The sequence below is a fragment of the Mus caroli genome, chromosome 16 (assembly GCF_900094665.2).
Source record: "Mus caroli chromosome 16, CAROLI_EIJ_v1.1, whole genome shotgun sequence".
Classification (NCBI taxonomy): Eukaryota; Metazoa; Chordata; class Mammalia; order Rodentia; family Muridae; genus Mus; species Mus caroli.
In genome coordinates, this window is record NC_034585.1 from 60,954,000 (window position 1) to 60,970,592 (window position 16,593).

The 16,593-nt window shown below is 37.5% G+C and overlaps 1 pseudogene; it reads right to left on the reverse strand.

Moving 5' to 3' along the window:
* Positions 1-9,582: 9,582 nt before the first annotated feature.
* The window catches only part of LOC110311331, a 123,635-nt pseudogene continuing 116,624 nt past the window's right edge, over positions 9,583-16,593 (reverse strand).

The window sequence follows — 16,593 nt, forward strand, 5'->3', positions numbered from 1 at the left end:
AGAAGCTGTGTTGCTTTGGCCTGTGCAGACTGCCCTCCATGGAGTCCTGGAACCAAGCTGGCTCCCGAGGAAGCTGAGGCAGAAGCCTCTCAGGCCGGGAGGACACCTGTGCTTTGATCAGGAAGGTGGCCGGTTGTCTGGAGTCGAAAATGGTGCCGCCTCAGAGGCTCTGTGGCTCTCGCCTGTCCCAGAGACTGCTGGCCTCTGTATTCCACACTCTCACTTGTGCAGACTGCCCTCTGTGGAGTCCGCGGAGTCCTGGAACCAAGAGGCAGAAGCCTCTCAGGTGGGCGGACACCTGTGCTCTGACCAGGAAGGTGGCTGGTTGTCTGGAGTTGAAAATGGCGCTGCCTCAGCCATTTAAATATTCTTAAAAGAGGGCAAAGGAGACTTGGAAACAACCTCAACTGTGAAAGAAAATCCTCCTGCAGACATAATAGAGAAACAGCAGTGACAAACATTGGCCTGAGCAATCACTTGTGTGTCTTTTATCTTACTTCTATTTATGAGAATAACTCATAGAACCAGTAATTTATCCCAACTGCACATGGTGTTTCTTAGTGGAGGTGTTTGCTGTAAAATAATTTTTTTTCCTAACTATTGAGCAAAATCCGATACCATCCATTATTAAAAATATGAAGGAAGCTTAGAAGTTGAATTTTTCCCAAACACATATTTCTTGTTTTACAGAAAACAGCTATTTGTACTAAACATAAGATCATATTTCTCTTGTAATATATTACAAATCAGAATAATAAGGCAAACATATCTATCTAATATTATTTTGAAAAAAAAACAAATTTTATACATTTTTTTGTGTGCCAATGTCAAATTATGAAATCCAGGGGGTCAAAGTTATAAAATGTTCTTGACACAGTAAAGCAACTAATCAATGCTTCTTTAAGGAATTTTTTGGGACATCATCCTAGTTTAATATAGCTGACATTAACTGTCATATCGTGAAGCTGAACTGACCACATTTTATGATATCAGTTATCAGTAGGTACTTCAATGTGAAAGCAATAAAATAAAATTAAATGCATCTTGTGGCTTTTTTATTTTTGAAAAAAATCATATCACCACACGGCAATGTCAGGAATGTGGTGTGTAAAAAGGATGATGAGAAACATGGCTTGTTGCTCTGGGCAGTTTTTTTCTTATTGAGGACACACATGTATTGAACAAGGATGGTAGATATCTACGCTTATAGTAGAATTTAATGAAAATACTAGGATATTACTTTGAAGTTTTTCTTCTTATAGAAAAATTAAAAAAAATGTATGGGGTAGCATTAGACTTCTGTCAACATAAAAACACTAATATAAATCTTTAAGTTATTTAGAAAATGTGAACAATAAGAAAATTTTCCTAACCCATCTGTAAGAGGAAGATTACTGGTATAAGTGCGAAATAATGTCACAAAGTGAAAGGAAGCCACAGGAGTTTATGTTCGGCTACCCCAAATCATTAATTAGACTTATTTCTAATAATTTAATTTGTAATGGGAAGTCCATTTTGTTTTATTGAGAGGAAACCATATTTTTGGGAGTCTCAAACATTGTCAATAGTGGGTCAGGGATGGGCTTATACGGACACCCCCACCCCCACCTAAAACTGAAACACTGACTATTGATAGACATTGCCTTTGTTTTTGTATGTAAAGGTGAACCCACATTTTTAATATAATATTTTACTTATTATTTGAGAATTTTACACATGTATATGATGTTCATTATTTCTGTCTTCTTCATATCTGGGAAATGGATACCACCGATCTGCCTGTAATTCTACTCAGTTGAGAATTCTCAGGTAAATTTCTGAACTGGAAGAGATCAGACTGAGTGAGGTTCTTTATCTGTGGATCAGAGCTTCTAATGTGCAGATTTGTGTCTTTGCTTTGAAGTAGCTGTAGACGTGAGAATGAGGCCATTGGGAGATGGGCCAGAGCAGAATGCAGACGACATGAAGAAGGGAAAGGGAATGATTAATGGGGTCATGACATAAAGAAGGGATGATAGAGCATGGCTTCAGAGAAGAGATAAACAGAAGTAACAATGTTTGGAAAAAACAATTTGAAAACTTATTATTTTATAAGCATCCAAAAATATTCATGTAATAAATCCATGTAAATGTATTTCTATTGAAATAATTTCCCTTAATTTTATGCCAGGACATATATCACTTTTATTCCAGTAATCACAGTCTTCACACATGTCACTCATATTCTGCGCCTTTAGTACTGTCTTAGGATGACATTATCCTAAGAAGTTCCTAGATAACTTCCTAAAGTGCCTTTATTAAGTAAGCATCCCCATTGAAACATTAGGGGCAAGAGCTCAACATTTTATTAAAACATTTTAAATAAATGAAGTGCAAACATTACCAGGGCATGCTATATGATAAAATTGTTATTCTCATTGAAAATATGGTAAATCTTCAATTTAGCTTAGTGGCTATAACTTATAAGTTCACTTTCCTTTTAAATTATATATATATATATATATATATATATATATATACACACACACACACACACACACACACACACATATATATGGAAATACATAGAACATGCTTAGCACATATTATGTATGCACATTTATATTAAGGTTTTAATTATTATTATGATTATTGTCACAATTATTGTGTGTGTATGTGTGTCCATGTGTGTATGTGTATATGTGCCTTCTGGTGCCTGTGGAGGCCAGAATAAGGTATGGGATTCCCTATATCTGGAGATACAGGTACTTGTGAGCATCCTGATGTAGGAGCTGGGAACTGAGTTCTTGTCTTCTGAAAGAGGACCAAGTGCTCTTAACCTACTAAACCATCTTTCCAGGCCCATATTAAAGTATTTTAAAAGAAAAATGTGAATTACTTGGCACAATAAGTTGCTGTTTATTTCTCTTTGTGAATACTCTGCTAAACCACACACACACACACAAAACACAAACAAATTAAAAGATGGAAACAAATAGGCATTAGGAAATTGGAGTGATGGGTAAATAGGTTTTAGAAGAATGGACATTTTGCAATCCTGGTAAGGGAAAGATTTGGAAAATCAGTTCCTTGCCTTTTCTCTAGCCAAGGGTCTTCTGCAGTTTAATACCATCCTAGATTTCTGAAATGGTGCCTGATGTTGGCAGCATCAAAACCTGAGTGCCAACATTGCACCGACTTCAGCCATATTTTGCTTAAAGATCCAGAATCAAGGGATTCTGGGAACTATTTGTCTGATGAGCAGGAGTCAGTAAACTCGTGTTCAAGACTATGAAGTCTTCTGGCCTAGCATGGAGACCAGTGCTTAAGACAAGGAGGCTCTCATAAGCTCTTTAATATATTTTTGGTGAATTTTGAGATTTGACATTCTTCAAAGATGACCCAAAGAACTTGTCCCTTTTAACCATTCCCAAGAGTTATCCTCTTTAAAATATCTTGACATTCAATTAGAGATACCTAGGAAAGAGCTGGCTGAGCATGTGGGTCAGTAACTCAGGAAAATTAGAAGTTTTCTATGTGCTGAGGTTACTGGGCAAAATAAATTCCCAAGCCAGTCAACTGTTTGAAATTCTCATTACCCCACTCAGTGACCACAGTTTCCCATAGAGTAGAAGTGTACGTTGAGTGAGTACCAGACTTTAATGTGAAGGCTGTGTTTTGTTGCAGCTGACATTTTTTCTCTGTCATTATACACATAACAGTTCTGGAGAAGTAGGTACAGAGTGTGAAAAGGGGATGTGGTATAAAAAACAATTTATTTCAAGATATTTTTGTAGGGATTGTCTCAAAAAGTAGTGTAAAAGTTGGACTTGAAAAATGAATGAAAGTTAATCAGCGGACAAAAACCAGTAGATGTGACTGAAATCCTGAGAAGTTTAGTTATTCAAGGAACAGGAAACAGATGTGATGTCAGGGTGATGGCTAGACACCACGTGGATTATTTTGTGATGTGTGATGGGATTCTATAAATATTTTAGAGCAATAAGTCTATGAGGAAATAAAGTCATCAGGATGAAGTTCAAAAAAGCATCACCCCGGATTTTGCAGTGAAGTGAGAATAAGAGTAGAGAACTCCCCGAAATTGCAATCAGAATAGTACGAAAGTGGACAAGATAATGAGGTTTGGTTGAAGATGGTGAAAGGGAAGAATAGAGACAAGGGAATAGAGAAATTACCTAAGAAGTAGAACTAATTAGACATTATCACTGGATAAGTTGTTCAAGTTTGCTAACTCAAACCAATGTGTAGTGTGGGGTCACTGAGAATCCTTAGGATTGGTTAGCACAGGTGTGTGTGTGTGTGTGTGTGTGTGTGTGTGTGTGTGTGTGTGTGTGTGTGATTTGGATGAGTTCCTGCATACCAAAGTGGAGCTGTCAGCTGCTAAGTACATGCACAGTCAAGTCCTGATCAAAGATATAAATGTTTTCATCAGCAAACACGATGTGAATGAAGGAGGTATTCTGTACGGAATCTAGCTATTTGTTAACTTTGTGTTACGCTGATGGCCTGCTTCACTGTAAGAGTTACAGAAGTCTCAGAGTATCTTCACAGTTCACCCTATCCTACATACCTAGACATGGTTCACACACACACACACACACACACACACACACACAGTCACATACATACGTATACATGCACACACACATATGCACACACACACAAAGATTATATTCACTTTTATGTGCAAGAATCTCTGACCATGTTTACGTATGTGCACCGCACATGTACAGTCCTCATGGAGATCAGACAGTTTAGTAAGATCCACGGGGACTGACATTCCACACAGTTGTGAGCCACTATGTCAAAGTGCTCTCAGCTAAGGAACCATTTCTCCAGTCCCCGATGCACATCCATTAGTGTCCTGCTAACGGTATACATAAACAAATCTCATATTACAGTGATTCATAGACCCCTTTTTTCCAGACACATTTAGTAGTCTAACGTAATCATTTGTTTTTATTTGGCTCCTACATGCTCATGACAAGTGCCATTTCATGTTTGTATATTTAAAAAGAACACCAAAATCATCAAAATAAACTTATCAGAATTAAAATTGCTTAATTTTAACTTTCTACAAAATCAATGTCATTTCATATTTTATTGACTTGAAAAATACATTAAAATGATGCCTTACTTGGATAAATAAGATAGAAACACAATATGATATGCACGGAATGCAATCAGGAAAGAGATTTATCACTCAAAATGAAATAATTTATTAAATACCTTTTTCCCTTAACGCGATTAAGTATCTCAGAAAGTTTCTTTTTGGAATTTTTTCTATGTCAAAAAGACATAGAAAATCATCTTGTGTCTGAAAGAGAGGGGAAAATTACATTGTTGTAAGACTCAATGCTGTTATTATCTATTTAAAATTTCCAGCCAAACCATCTGAAAGATATTAAAAATAAATTACCAGCATGCAATTACCATAGGTAGATCTTGTGCTGTCACCAAGCGATAATGGATGAATGGCAGACGAGATGCACAGTTGATGAGGCATTATTCTAGGTCCAGAAGACGCTTCCAGATACGTCAGAGCTGTCTAATTAACACAGCAGACATACTCCCTATGAAGAGCTTTGTCTCACATCTACCACCCAAGGATTTTATCTGGTTTATCATGAGCTTACTAAGTAATTAAATTATCTCGGTGTTGAGCAACCGCATCTTTAGTGATAGGGCTGTGTGCAGCAGGAGTACATACTGTCATATTCAGGCTATCTTGTGTCTGTAGATTTAATTAGTAGCCCTTACACGCCACCCAAGGAGAGATAGGACCCAGGAACGTTCATCATTAAGGATCCAAAATGAGAGATGTAATCTTAGAAAATTAGTGTGAAACCTCACAATGTGAGACATTGTGAGCTGGAACAAGAGAACCTGGAAAGGGAAGAAGACTGGAAATGTGTAAACAAATGGTAGGTGTTGTAATCTGATAGCAGTCTGCTTAAACAGGAAGAGTGGCAGTCTTCCAAAGGGAAAAGGGCATAGGAAGTTATCAATGTAGCAACAGGAGATTTCCATAAAAGTGACACAGTTTTTTTTTTTACTTATTTATTTCATTTTTAAGTTAAATGTATATGTGTGTCTGTGTGCATATTTATGCTCAGGAAGAGCAGAAAGGAATCTTGACTTATGCATCATCTCTCCAGGCCCAGCCAAAAAAAAAATTGAAATTAAACAGACCCCAAAAAAACATTTATAATGAGGTAAATGAGAAAAAAGTGTATAAGTGTATAAATTTCTTGGTTTCATTTTTCTCACAGATGCCAATTTGAGGTTGGTCTTTCTGTTTACTGTTTTATTATTTACCTCTATCCCTCTCCTCTTCTTCTTCTCTTTCCCTATCTCTCCCTCTCGTCCCTCTCCCCTGCCCCATCTCCCCCTTTCCCTTTCTCCCCTTTCTACCTCTCTCTCCCTCCCCCTTCTCTCCTCTTGCTCCCCCTTTTCTCCATCTCTTTCTCTCTCCTTTTCCTCTCTCCCCCTCTTTCCTGCCTCTCCCTCTTTTCTCCTTTATTCCTTTCTTCTTTACTTTATTGTAAATGTTTTTTAGGTAAATTTGCACACTGCCACTCAGGCTGGCTTGAGTTCTGGAGTTAAATGACTCTCCAGTAGTCTCCCAAAGTAGCTGGGACCGCAGGCTACCACAGCAGCAGGTTCCTATTCTCTCTCCTAAGAGGCCATTCCAATAATCATTCCACTTACTTGAATCCTAAAAACTTTCAAGCAGAAAAACACTTTTCTACAAGGGAACCAGAATTTGGTAGTTCATTGGAAGTTTGGGCTCTAGGTTGTTTTTGTTTTTGTTTTTGTTTCTTTACATTTTTTTTTTTTTAGGTATTTTCTTCACTTACATTTCAAATGTTATCCCGAAAGACCCCTATTACCCTCCCACTGCCCTGCTCCCCAACCCACCCACTCCCTCTTCTTGGCCCTGGCGTTCCCCTGTACTGGGGCGTATAAAGTTTGTAAGACCACTTTGACAAGGTGTATCTCAGAATCACCGGAGGACACCGATCTGATTTTGAATTCCACATGCAAACCACCAGTTGTGAAGCAGATCAGTGCCAAATGCGGACGCTGAGAACATCACTCAAACTGCTCCCAGCAGATGCTACTGTCAACAGGTGTGAGTTTTCAGAAACCTTGGGACCAATATGGAAGTGAGCAGCACAGGGCACGTTCAAGTGCAATCAGCGCAGGCTGGATGAGAGGAAACAAAGATTTAAAAATGGCATCTAAGTGCCAAGTGCCCAGGGTAGAGGAAGCTTGTTAATATAAATAAAGCAAAGAATAACTTAAAAACACTGTCTTACTACATTAGTCTGCTAACTAGACCTAGTAACTGCCCCTAAATTAATTTCTCTATACCCATAGACTACTGCATCTCTAAGACTTCACCAGAGAAGTTTTTTTGCACAGTGCCTTGTAATTAATATAGAAACTCAAACATATCATAGTTGCTAAGAGTGTCTGTAGAGTGATCAGTCACAAATATGAGATCTCACATTCCCTGTTCCCAAGGGTCAGAGAACAAGGCAGGAGAGACTGGTGGAAGGATTTTAAGAACCAGAGGTCAGCAATGACTAGAACAAACAAAACAATGTCTTCTATACATGGAATATAATATTTTAGCATAATTAAATTCACACCAAAATACACAAATATATATATATATATACACATACCACAAAATATGAAAATCTGGTGGGAATAATTCATTCCAGTGAATGTACCTGGCAAATACTTTGTTCTGTGTTAATATGATCTTAAAGTCACCTCAGAATCATCCTCAGAATATTTTTAAGGGTGTCAGACTGCCTCATCTTCAGTGTTGAATCATAACTGCTTAGGGTATGAACATCCATTTTCCATTTAATAAATTGCTCTATAATTGTCCAGCCTTTCCCAGTACTTATCCTCCCTCTACAAAGTTTCGAGTTGGCCTTCTGTTTGAACTCTACCACAACTATTACTTAGTCATAACGTTAGAATTTTTCCTGCTCATTTAATTGAATCTCTCCTTAGACATGATGTAATGTGCCTTCTGACTGTGAGCATTGTGCCAAGTCCTAAACACACGAAGAAAGGAAAGTCCCAGCTCTTAGAGTAAGATAAGGCACTGGGTACGTAGAATGTAGGGTATTTTTATACTACTTAGGAAATTAATGTAATTTACACAAACACATACTGTTCTCTCCACATTGCATCTTGTGAGAGTCTATGAAATGATTTTACATGCCTATGAGTTAGAGATTCAGATACTTTCAAAAGACCCAGATGACGACAGAGAGACGTTATTGTTATTCAGATGAAAACTTTAGGTGGACAAATCATGCATTTTTACATGCTTTAAACAATTTCCAGTTCAACTCCAAAGGAAGTCACAGGAAGAAGAAGAAGGCATTTTGTTGTTCGTGTGTATGGTCACCAATATAGTTCACTTTATTTTGATGACAAAGCACTGGGTTCCAACTACTGAACTGCTAAATTTGCCTCTGCCATTTTCATTTCCTCTGCAATCTGGAAATTATGGCTAACAATCAGAGCAGAGTTGCAGTGGCCTTGAAAGGACCCAGATGTGCTCTTTGGTTAAAAAAATGGAGATTAAGTTTCTCTCTTATTTAAGAGCACACTGTAGTGATTTTTTTATTTTACATACTTTACTTTGAAGGAGTAATAAAGGTGTAGTAAAATTTACACAAAACCAAAACACTCTCTTTTTCTCCATGATTAATTATATTTATTGGAAGCTCTCCAAGAGTATACACATGTGCATACATGCACCCACACATACCTGTGTACACACACACACACACACACACACACACACACAAAACTATGGAGGGTCAACTAAACTACACTATAGATCTGTATCTACTTGTGCTATGACTTGAATGAAAAGTATTCAAGGTAACATATTTCTTTCAGTCACAAACTTGAGAAAAGTTGTAATCTTCAATACCATTTCTATTTTTTCTATTTTCAGGTTCATTCTTTATTCTTTTTTGTAAGTAAGCCATTCCACACATACCATGGGGAGGAAGTATCCCAGGCTGGCCTCAAACTCTTGGGAATTCATCTGCTTTTACCTTTAAGTGCTGGGATTATAAGCATGAGTGTTCATTCTCAAACTGGAGTTATCAACTTTGTAAGTATTAGGAATTTATACATTATAGGTTAAATGAAGATGATTTTATAAATGCAAAGGTTGGGCCTTCTTATGAAAATTTAGTTTTTATAAACCAATAATAGTTTTAAAACTCAGAAGTTATGTAAATATGTTCACAGTCCTACGGACACACATATATAAATACATATATATGTAGTTTATAAAATAAATATATAATTTGCTATTTTTCAACAGGAAATTGAAGTTTACTTAATGTAACATGTCACACCTAACACTAGGAAAATGAAAGGGCTATTTCCATAAAACAGATTAAAAGTGAATACTATCTGTATTTTTATATAGCAACACCCCCAGGACTCAAACCGGGATTCCAGCATTTTCATCACATAGTTAATTTACCAAGAGTTATACTGAAGGGCAGTGCTTGAAGTGCGCCTTACGCCTCATGCATGTGGCTTGGCTTCTGTGGAGGAAGACACACTCTCTTCAGCACACGACCCAGTTTCTAAGTCTTCCACTTCATAACACTCAACAGTTTCCTCTGCAGAATCAAATTCCTGACTATGCAGTGACTCAACATTACCCCGTGGGTGGGTCATTACGTATCCTCTCGATCACCTCTGCTTTGTGCTGTGTATATTCCCATACTTCTGCCAAGTCTTCACTCGCCCATTTCAGACAGGCATTTCACTGTCCCTTTGTTTAATGTCTTTATAATGCTTCTCATTCTCCTTAAGTGCTTCATAGAGAGCTTTCCTCCATTTTTCTACCACTTCTTTCCAATACCAAGAAGATGATTTTTCTTTAATCATAAGATCAGATGCTTCCTAGATGACGTCTCCTACATCTTTATTTTCTTTTGCTTCTGGACCACAGTTCAGAGTCCTGGGTGTTAGCTGGTCATCCTAAAGCTTCGTTTTGGTCAAGCCCTTTGGCAACACTTTTCCTCTGCCAGCAAGAGACCCAGATGCAGAGAGCTGAATCATCTTCAGCATCCTCCTTGGAACAGGACTATTCTTCACTTTCTCTTGGGCTTCTTCCTGTTTCTGCTTCATCCAGGGATTCGGTTTTTTTTCAGAGACAACAGTGCTGGGTTCCCAGGGAGTGTAAGAATGGTACAATCTCCTGGCACCACCACCAGCAACCTGGGTCTGTAGACTGACATGCCCACTGGGTCTCTGACAGCTCTAATTTGTCGGTTATTTTAAACCCCTTAATAATTTTCTTAAATTACAAATATATTAATTTTGTACAAATATACAAATTTATTTTACAAATAAATTTACAAATATATTACAAATATATTATTTATTGTTTAATTATACAGGGTTCATAGAGAAAATTCATTTGTGACATTGAGCATAATCTATTTTTAGATTATGTGACTTTATCTTCATTATTTTATTTAATTATATGACCACATAAATAAAAAGAACAATTGTATTTCCTTTAAATGGAAAAAATAAGTTGTTTTTACTTTTAATTTTTTTTTTAGGATCCTACACAATTTAGATTCCTTTGGCTTCCCAACTTAAACTCAAAGCCAGGAAATGAACTGTTTTCCTATGAATGCTTTCAGCGAGAGGACTCAGTATACTTTGAAATGTTTTCTGTGTGCAGACTCTTAGGACTCACTTACCAATTGTTCCGATTGTCTTTAACAGGAAGCAGGAACGTGGTCAGGGCTTTGAGAATGGTGGAGAAAAACACTTTATATAGAAATATTCTTCAATAAGACAGTAATATGCACCAAGTAATTCTGTGTAAAGTTTTAACATCAAAATCAACTCCTCTACTTTTTAAATCCATTTTTGGGAGATACAGGGAATAAAGTTTATTTTAATCTTCAGCATTCAGCTTTAAAATTCCCCTTAAATCACGTGTGTGCGTGCATGTTTGTGTGTGTGTGTGTGTGTGTGTGTGTGTGTGTGTGTGTGTGTGCTTGTGGTCTTTTTAAAATGGAATCCACAAGCATGCATTGAGGAAGCAGAACTGTGTATGAGGCAAGTTCTGTAGAAAAATTTCCCCATGTTGAATTATTTTTGGCAGTGGTAACTTGTTTGAACTGTAGGCTTGATACATACTTTATACTGAGATTTTTTTTTTTTTAAGAGCTGTGCCCTGGAAGCAAATGATAATAGAACAGGAGTAATCTCCCTCTGTCTCTGTCTCTTTCTCTGTTTCTGTCTCTTTCTCTGTCTGTCTCTTTCTCTGTCTGTCTGTCTGTCTCTTTCTCTCTCTGTCACTCTGTGTGTTTGTGTGTGTCTGTGTGTCGAAAATTTTAAAGTCATTCAGCTGTTTTTGCACAACTTTTACATTTACAGATTTGGTTTCTTTATGGAAAATCAGCACCATGGGGAAGAGACTTGTCTTAGTCAGGGATTCTATTCCTGCACAAACATCATGACCAAGAAGCAAGTTGGGGAGGAAAGGGTTTATTCGGCTTACATTTCCACATTGCTGTTCATCACTGAAAGATGTCAGGACTGGAACTCAAGCAGGTCAGGAAGCAGGAGCTGATGCAGAGGCCACGGAGGGATGTTCTTTACTGGCTTGCTTCCACTGGCTTGCTCAGCTTGCTCTCTTATAGAACCCAAGAATACTAGCCCAGAGATGGTCCCACCCACAAGGGGCCTTTCCCCCTTGATCACTAATTGAGAAAATGCCTTACAGTTGGATCTCATGGAGGCATTTTCCCAACTGAAACTCCTTTCTCTGTGATAACTCCAGCTTGTGTCAAGTTGACACAAAAACTAGCCAATACAAGACTCTTAAAATTTCCTGGTAAAATTAAACAAAAGTACATCCTAGGTCTGGGAAAATAGCTCAACTAGTAAAAATGTTTGGTGTGCAAAAATGAGCATCCTACTTTTATTCCCAGAATCTGTGTAAAAATGCTGTGCATGGTGGTAAATCTATGATTCCAGCATAGGAGAAGCAGGAGGAGCAGATCCTGGGGCTTGCTAGTCAGCCATCCTAAATGCATTAGCAAGTCCCAGGTCCCAGGGAGAGATCTTGTCTCAAGAAACAAAGTAGTAAGGCAGGTGTCTTATGAGGAATACCAGGGGGATTCCACAGATGGGCATGCTCACTCTCACATACACATGACCATAGATACATACACAATATATTCTAATACAATATTAAAATTTATAACTTTAAATTTAAAAAAGTTGAACATATTAAGGATTTTTAAAATCCCATGATAAAGCAGATTCTAGCATGTAATTCCTATGCCAATCATCAATGCTTCTTTGTTATTTTCTTTTTTTTATTCTAACATAATATTTTTATTGATTACTTGGGAATTTCACATCATGAATGCTGATCACACTGACTTTCTAGTACTCCCAGGGCTGCCTCCCCAACCCTGGTGACCTCCCCCACACACACACAGAAGAAGGACAAACCAAGTCCTACTTGTGTTACCCACATACTCACTGGAGCATGGTCAAACTCCCAATGGCGAGCCCCTTAGAGAAAACTAAGTCCTTCCCCAACTTCATCCTGGTCAGAAGCAACCAGTTGTGGAGAGTTACACTTCAGCATCTTTGTCACAATTGTAAAGAGTTCTCTTCAGTGATTTTCTGTCTAGGCTGTTACTTTTTTTGTTGGGGTTGGGGTAGGAGTTATCACAGAAGCCTTCTATGTCCCTGTTTCTCAACTATGAGTTTGCAACATGACCTCCAGGTCAACATGGGCCACAGACAGCAGTATGATCCCCAGCAGTAACAGGGCCCATGGACATCAGCGTGGCTTCAGGTGGTAGCACTGACAACAAACATCTGCATGGCTTTTGGTAGTAACATGGAACACAGACTCCAACATGATCCCTGAGTGCTGCAGGACCATGGATCCAAATATGGCTCATGGTGGCAGCAAGAAGCACGACATCAACATGACTGCCTGCAGCGGTATTCTGTTTTCTCTTATAAAGTGCAACACTATGAAATTGTCTAGTTGGATGTATACCTTTATATTTTTATTAGCATTTTAGTTTTTCAAATAAGCAAAAGATAGTATCTGTGGCTAAAAGAGATGTGTAAACAAATCAGAAGGGAGCACCGACTGCATGACTTGCTTCAACCTTCATATTTTGATATATTTCTTGCCAATTTGTGCAGATTTATCCCATTTGTTTTAAAGTCCCACAGGATGAATCTATCATAATTATTTAGCCATAACATTGAACTACTTCTGTTTTAAAAAGTTATTTTAACAAACACATTTCTGTTGAATAAATGACCTCACATTCATCTTCTAATTAGTGTTCTTCTCATTACTTTTACTTTTCCAATCTTCCTTCCTTCCTTCCTTCCCCTTCTTTCCCCTTTTCCCTTTCCCCTTTCCTCTTTTTTCCCTTTTTCCTCTTTTCCCTTTTTCCCCCTTTTTCCCCTTTTCCCCTTTTCCCCTTTTCCCCTTTTCCCCCTTTTTCCCCCTTTTTCCCTTTTTCCCTTTTCCCTCTTTCCCCCTTCCCCATTTTCCTTTTCCCCCTTTCTTTTTCCCTCTTTCCCCCCTTTCCCCCTTCTTTTCCTCCCTTTCCCCCTTTTTCCCTTTTTTCCCTTTCACTTTTCCCTTTACCCTTTTTTCCCTTTTCCCTTTCCCCTTTTCTCTTTCCCCTTTTTCCTTCCCTTCCCTTCCCTTCTCTTCCCTTCCCTTCCCTTCCCCCCTCTCTTTCTTTGATATTATTGAGGCAGAGTTTCTCTGTGTAGCCCTGACTACCTTGAAACTTGTTCTGTGGATCAGGATGTCCTCATACTTACTGAGATCTGCCTGCTTCTCTCTCTCTCAAGTGCTCGAATTAAATGTATGCACCACCATTACAGGCATGCTTGGCCTAATCTGTTTTCTTAATATTGTTCTATAATTGCTTTTTGGAGGGGGTAGTTGGCCCGGTTTCTGAGCTTTTACATATATAAAATTGTGACTATAGTTAGTTCATATTATGTTCTCAATACCTTTCTTTCCTTTTGAATCTCTACTTCTCTCCAACTAGACATCCAGAGGGTACACAACTGAAAAATATGCCACTCCTCCCACAGTGATTACTATTAATACCTCCTCCTGTGGGAATGGATAAATCTTGTTGGAATTTCCTCTATCACTGGTGGAATGTTGAAGGAGCAACCATGTATAGGTGTTTATTGCCATAAATACCTTGAAATGTGATTGAAATGGCCAACTATATCTAGATGGCAGTGTTTTGTGGTACTCCACTTCATACGTTGGCTCTCATATTTTTCACAGACAAGGAGGAATCAAGTTGGAAATGAATAGAAAATTCAGTTCTTGCTGGTTAGCTTTCATAGTGCTGTAAGGTGCTATGCGGGCTGTCTTGAGAGAAAACTCAACAGTCCTACCCAGCTCTAGACCATACTTGCTATAATTCCAACTGAAATAAATCTATTGTGCCAATAATTGATGACTATATAGAATTAATGAACTTCTTTGTGATTATGTTGGAGGTCTGTTTCACACAAGGAAGTATACATCTGGTACTACAAACCTCATCACACCCCACCATAATGTCAACTGGCTTAAATGATACATTCTAAAATTTTTACTTAAATTGACTTATCTACTATCAAAATTCATATTTTATTATCTGAATTCATTGCTTGTACCAAATATTCAGTCATGTGGAATTGTATTTCTAGTGATCTGGAATTGACTCTATAATGTGAATTTTTAATCACTATTCAAACCATGTAAATTTGTAGGGCTCTACTTCCTTTTGGCCCACAGTGATTGCTTATCTTCTAAAAACAAAAAAAAAGGTCATTGGCCAAAACATGGCTCAGTCATATGATACAAGTTGTGCTTGTTTATGTGCCTAAATGAGTAAATGTGTCAGATTACCTGTTAATTACATCTGATCATCCCTTGAGTTTCTAAAAGAACTCTACATCACAGAAGCAGAAGAAGATGACAACCATCAGGTTTTCTTCCAAGTTGAAGGTCATCAAAATTCTCCAAAAATATTGCAGTATACAGGCACTGACAAGTCAGTTGTGATGTTGTTGTAACATTGGGATACATTTCCTAGGTTTCTATAGAATCAGATATATCGCTTTTAATTGGTTAATTATAAGAAAAGTCAAGACTTTCTAGAAACGGAGTTTTAAGTTACTTACATCAGAGAATATATTGAGTGGACTTCTGTTTGGAAAATGGCTGATAATCAAAGCCAGTAGCATACAGGCAAACAAGGGCAAGTATGGGTGCTAGGGATCAAATTATGGTAGGAATTTGAAGCAACATGATGGGGCAAAGAGGGAAGACATAGAAAGAGTACAGTGAATCCTGAAGGGATTCAGAAGGTAAGAGACACAGGACTCTAGGTGGCTGCAGATGGAAGGGTGAAAGAAGGTGAGGATCCTGGCAGATCTCCACCTTAGAATGGATAATAGTGTCAGTAACAGAGACAGGGGTTGTTAAGGTGTTGCTTAATAACTTCGGGAGAAAGAAAGAAATTTGACATGATTGGACTATAGAAAAAGTAAATAAATTAAAGTTAAAAAAACCTCCTTGCATTATTCTTCATCAAGGGAGTCTTCCATAGGTTTTACAGTTGCCCTATTTTAATTTTTCTTTCTCATTATTTTTCTTTAGAAAATAATATAGATTATTATTTCAATACAGAAAATACAATAATTTTATTTATGTAGTTATCTTTTACTTATGTATTTATATTTTATTTATATATTTAATAATGATTTTATTTATGCAAAGCTTCATATGTTTGATTGATAATGTCCATTTCTGACCACCTGTATACCTGTTGATACCTCTGGAATGCATCTATAAAGAATAGTAAGGCAATTCTAGATTGTCTACATAAAACATAAGGGCAATACAATACAAAACTGTGTATTTCTATTTTGCTTGCATATATGTCTGTGTGAGGGTTTTGTTTCACCTGTAACTGGAGTTATAAACCATTCTGATCTTCCAGTGGGTGCACAGAATTAAACTTGGGTCCTCTGGAAGAACAGTCAGTGCATTCAACCACTGACACATTTTTCTAGCCTGACAGTATCTTATTTACAGACTCTGGTTTCCCCAGGGTTGGAAATTAATTCTTGTTGTTTAAATCAATTAAATTGTAGCAACTTATTATAGCACCTATTAGAGAACTAAGACATTAAGACTTTTGGATATTAAAATTGCTGTAATTCTAAATCCAAAGAGAAAGTTAAAATATTATCCTCTGGACAGTAGGTAACCCCAGAGTGATATTTGAATAAACTAGTGCTTCTTTTCATGTTACTTAAAAAAATTAGGATTACAAATTTAAAATTTTTGCCCCTTCTTAGAAATGGGAACAAAACACCCACGGAAGGAGTTACAGAGACAAAATTTGGAGCTGTGACGAAAGGATGGACCATCTAGTGATTGCCATATGCAGGGATCCATCCCATAATCAGCTTCCAAATGCTGACACCATTGCATAC